A 6,000-nucleotide genomic window follows, 5' to 3' on the forward strand; every position below is an offset into this window, starting at 1 on the left:
CATACGAGACTTGTCGAAGATAGCCAGACCGTTGTCTCAGTTGACACGGAAAGACTTGAAGCTTGCTTGGAATGAGAAGGTGGAAATAGCTTTTCAGGAGCTAAAGGACAAGTTGACGTCCGCCCCTGTGCTAGTATTGCCAGAGCAAGGGGTTAAGCATTCGATATATACTGACGCCACTCGCATTGGTCTGGGTTGTGTCGTTATGCAGAAGGATAGGGTGGTTGCTTATGCCTCGAGATAGTTGAGGAAATATGAAGAGAATTACCCTACACATGACCTGGAGTTGGCAGTTGTCATTTTCGTGTTAAAGCTCTAGAGACATTACCTTTACGGAGAGGAGTTTGAGCTCTTTTGCAACCACAAGAGCCTTAAGTATATCTTCACACAGCGTGACTTGAATGTGAGGCAACGTCGATGGATGAAAACATTGAAGGACTTTAAGTTCGATGTCTCTTACCATCCGGGCATGACAAATCTTGTGGCAGACACGTTGAGTCGCAAGAAGGCTATAGAGTTTGCGGCTCCGCTAATGATAGCTGAATGGGACATGATGGAGTTTGTGTGAGACTTTGAGCAGAAACTCACGGTGGAAGAGCCGTATGAGGTTATCGCACACATTCGAGTACAACTCCTCATTGACGAGAGGATCATTGCAGTCAGGCAGATGATGAGCTATTGGCGAAGATGAGAGAGTGGGTTAGTACAGATAAGGACTCCAAGTGGAGTGTTAGTTCAGATGGGGCCTACGATATCGTGGCCGGCTATGTGTCCCAAACATTCCTGACTTGAGACGGGAGGTTCTCGAGTCAGCCCATAATTCTAAGCTTGAGATGCATCCTAGTAACACGAAGATGTATCAAGATATGAGGAGATCCTATTGGTGAGACAACATGAAGGTTCACATTGCTGAGTTTGTATCTAGTTGTCTCACATGCCAGCAGGTCAAGGTAGAGCATCGCCGACCTCCTGGACTGCTTTAGCCCATGCCCATAGCGGAATGGAAGTGGGACTTCATCTCTATGGATTTTATTTCAGGGCTACCGAGAACGAGGAAGGGACATGACTCTATTTGGGTGATCGTCGACCGATTGACGAAGTCGGCTCATTTCTTACCGATCAGAGTCACAAACTCTGCAGACGAGTTGGCTAGGTTGTACATCAAGGAGATTGTACGTCTGCATGGAGTTCCCTTGGAGATTGTGTCTGACAGAGACACGCGATTCACATCTATCTTTTGGACTCGTATCCAGGAAGTGATGGGTGTGAAATTGAAGTTCAGCACCGCGTTTCATCCGTAGATAGATGGGCAGACGAAATGTGTGAATCAGATTCTGGAAGGCATGTTGCGAGCTTGTGTTTTAGATTTCAAGGACAGTTGGGATGACTGTCTCCCTTATGCAGAGTTCGCGTATAACAACAGCTTCCAGGCGAGTATCGGCATGGCTCCCTACGAGGCATTGTATGGTCGCCCGTGTAGAGCACTGCATTGCTGGGCAAAAGTTGACGAGTGTAGTTTGATTGGCCCAGAGTTAGTTCAGACGACTTCAGAGAAAGTTAATATTATTCGACGTCGACTTCTGATAGCCCAGAGCAGGCAGAAGAGTTACGCTGATATGAGGCGGCGACCGCTTGAGTTTGAGGTTAGAGACCATGTATTTCTTAAGGTTTCCTCTATGAAGGGATTCCTGCTGTTTGGTAAGAAGGGGAAGCTCACGCCGAGATTTATTGGTCCATTTCAAATACTGGATCGAGTGGGAGCGGTAGCATACCGCCTTGCTTTGCCCACACCACTTGCGAGCGTGCATAACTTATTTTATGTTTCTATGCTGAAGAAGTACGTTCCTGATCCTTCGCATATTATCAGTTGGGAGCACGTGCAGTTGAGCGAGGATGCTACATATGTACTGCGACCGACGCGCATCTTAGACAGGAAGGAGCAGGTATTGCGTAGCAAGGTCATCCCTCTTGTGAAAGTACTGTGGACGCATCATAGTGAAGAAGAGGCTACTTGGGAGACTGAAGCTGAGGTCAGAAAGAGCTACCCTCAGATCCTTGAGGAGTATGAGAAGGTACGAATTTTGGGGATAAAATTTTTCTTTAAGGGGGGTAGATTGTAATGACCCGAAAAATTTCGTGTAAAGACCCAAGTACTACCTCAAATGCCTTAGAAGTTAAATGTGGGTTAATTAGCGTTAAACTCAATTACTTGTGAAATTAGCACCAATCACTTTAAATTTGATCTGCAGGACTCAAAACTTGTAGAATTGTTATCTCTATGTTACTGTGAAATCTAGGATTCAACGCTAAATCTAGTTGCTCTCGGGAGTACTTGGAAACTTTGTATCAGACCTGGACCGCGCGTCGAAAGTCTGATAGCGATGATCTTAGACAATTATGATCACCTTGTTGGGCTTGACAATCACCTCAAAAATCAAGACCAGATGATGTCCTGAGTCGATTTGCTTGAGTCCGGAGTAAAGAGTGTGAGAAAGGTGAGAAATTAAATATGAATTTATGAAATCCGAGTCGTGTCGCTTGCGCGTCGATTCTAAGCTTTCTGACCGTTGGATTCTGACCCAAATTTACCGTCGGTTCAGGGAAGATGGCCCAGGCATGTCATAGTGCCTGTGGACATGATCGAGTTTCGGTGACCGTTGAATTAAGATTGGTCCGCCACGACTGATCTGTATATCCGATCGGTATAAAAACTCAGTCTGACCTAGATCCATGGTCAGTGAGCATAAGTCCGACCGCACGTGGAGAAAGGACCACCAGAAGTGCTCCGTTGGACCGATATAGACCCGATTTGGTTATAACCTAAGTATACCTTGGCCCTGGGGCTATTTTCATCAATATTAGGTCTATATAAAGACCTTAAAGCCTCACTCTCAATTCCATACGAATTTTCTAACCCTAGCTAAGAGGGAGAGAGGAAAAGAGAGAGAAAGTGAGAGAGAAGTTGGTGAATCATATTGAGATTCTTCCCTGTTATTCTGCGTCCCTAAACCATCACTTCTGAATCGTTATTTCGGCGATTCTAAGTTCATTCTTGGGTAAGTCAATCAAACCCTAGTCTGTTTTAGAGTATAGAATAGTCTAAGTGTTGATATAGCTCTTTTTATTCATGCATTAGGTTATCTAGTCGCTGTTGACGAAGACTTATCGTCTGAATCAGATCTGTTGCGCATTTTCTGGTTTAAGGTGTGGACTATATTCGTATAGGTTATGGTTTTTAAGGCTTTCAATGTCGGTTAATCGTTTATTATTGTTGTGGGTGTAATTTCACATGCTAAATACGATGTTTATATTGCATTCCTGATACATATGACCTATATTGAGATTTGTGTATTCCTTGTATATGTAGAAAGTATCATATAAGTATGAAATACGAACGTGTGTTTGCCATAATCAATTGTCGTGTATTCGTGCTAGTTGTATGTGTGTCAACTCCTTGGCAAAAGGAATTGTCCAAATGTGTGTTATCACCAACATACGTCATGTATGTCGAAATATGTAGTCTAAGTGTCTGTAGAAACGTCTGAATGATCAAATGTGTAATATATTATCCTATTTATGGGTGTTGAGAAGAGATTCTCAACTATCTTATTGATGTGTATGATTTCCTACATGCAATTTACATTCTTTGTTGTTTCAATTCAGGCACTACTTATGTGTAATTCATGTTAAGTTGATATTCATCAAATGCTCACATACTGTATGATTAGAATTGTTGTTCCATTACTGTTCTAAATTGTTAGTATGAATATCTATTATAATTAAAAATGTTTGGGACTATTATATAGTCCAGGGAATCAGTAACAAACCTTGAGTTCATGGCCGAGGTTGTTTTCGCCATGTAGGACGTGTTTGATAAACCCGAGTCGTATTAGGGTTGTTGGTAGTGATTTGGCCTCACGGAGTGTTTGCGCACTCTATGTCGTTCAACTCAACGTGCGCTCATGCTAGTCAAGCTCGTCAAGTAACCCGATTATCCCGGTGGATGTGCATCATGTATGGATGCTATTGTTTGAATCTAGGGTACCAAACTTACCAATGCAATCCCGTTAACCATTGTACCTAGATCCGCTAAGACTCATGAGCCGGGCATGGTGGTATGGGACACCGTGGTCGAGCTGTCGGTCTACGCTGGGGTGATGAGCCTCCCCGTAGTGACCAGTGAGCACACCCGACTCGTGAGCCGATTATGGTGGTATGGGACACTATATTCACGCTGTCAGCCTACATTGATTGGTGATGAGCCCTTTGTAGTGACCTCAAGCATACCTTGATACTACATTGAGGCGACGAGCCTTAGGGTAGTAACTAAGGTATGATAGGCATGCATTGATTGGTGATGAGCCATTTGCAGCGACCTAGAACCATATGATCGTATGAGATTGTTTAGGACTGATGACTCTAGAATGGATCACTGTTTGGAAATTGATATGAGGAAGGTACCTTAGCTTCCCAATCCTGCTGTATGAAAAGGACTAATAACAACTTGGTAATCATGTTCATGCACCGCATTGTATGTGCTTTGATGTCGTGGGTACTGCGGGAGGTTGTCATGCGTACCGTAAGATGAAGACGCTGAGGGAGTGCAGGCGAGAGCATGCATCATTTCTACATGTATCCTTGCATTAACAAGAGTAATTAGGACGTGTTTGATTGTATTGCCTTATCATTACTTCTTGATTGATTTGATAACATGTTAACTTTTACTGTATAGTTCCACTGAGTTGATCACTCACTCTCACATTCTGGGACGGTGTTTCAACACCAGCCAGACTCTGTCTTCGATGTAGATGATGATGCGACTCCTGAGGCAGAGCAAGAGTATGATGATGACGAGGATGCGTTTTCTTTTATGCAGTTCTCAGGCGAGTTCATGTGAGCCGTGTCCTGATCTACGGGGATTCTGGGTTTTCTTTGTAATAGATGATTTCATTTTGATACTTATATTTTGAAAACAAACACTTGTAATTATGACCTGGCAAAGCATACATATCACAGGGACTTGCACATGTACACATATATTTCTTAAGTCTTCCGCTTGCGTCTTTTACTTATCCCTGAATTATGTTTGCAGTTTGGCTTAATCTATTCCATGTTTTATGCACTCATACAGACAACATACATCCATCATTACATATATTGCATAAGTGATGCTTTGAAACTCAGGAGCTAAGTTATGCTCGACCTCCGAATTTCAGGGCATTACACAAAAAGAGGGAGAATGGATATGGATGTATGTGTCGAATGATTATGTTATGAGGAGGGAGTAGCATTGCTTGTTTTTTATGTATGTTACTCAAGGGGAGTATGTGCAGAAGTGGACTGTATGTTATGTTGAATATTGATTTATAAGTTTGCATGTTTGCAGGATCATGTTAGTATGCCGGTTGATAACAACTGGTGCATGATTCTTTAATCAGATATTCTACGTTATGTAACATATCTTGGAAGTGTGTTTTGTCACTAATTTGACAAAGGGGGATATTGTAAGTGCTATAGTTTATAACCCCTTTTTGTTGTCAAATTTGTGGTGCCAAAGACACTTTTATGAAGCTTGCATATGTGAAGAACAAAGCTCTACTCAAGATCAGCTTTGATTGACAAGCACTGTTCACAAGTCAAGACTCGAGAAAGTGAGAGTGTTCGACTTAATTCAAGACAAGTATAATGCAAGACCGCAAGAAGCTTTCAAGTTCAACCTCAAGATCTCAAGAAGCTTTCAAGTTTGAGCTACATCAAGACTTCAAGCTTCATCACTTTCAAAGGTCACTCGTCTCTAAGTTTCAATATCCTTACTTCACTATTGAGGTATGACTAACCTTAGGTTGACCTTTAGAGTAGGCCATTTTGGATACATAATTCATATGTTTTATATAAGTGAGTTTAGTCAGTTCTAAGACTAGTCCTGGACTTTGTTTGACTACTCCTAGCACTGCTTTGACCTGTCTAAGAATTTCCTAGATCAGTCGTAAGCTTGTTGCA

This window comes from Magnolia sinica, chromosome 7, assembly GCF_029962835.1.
Source record: "Magnolia sinica isolate HGM2019 chromosome 7, MsV1, whole genome shotgun sequence".
Taxonomy (NCBI): domain Eukaryota; kingdom Viridiplantae; phylum Streptophyta; class Magnoliopsida; order Magnoliales; family Magnoliaceae; genus Magnolia; species Magnolia sinica.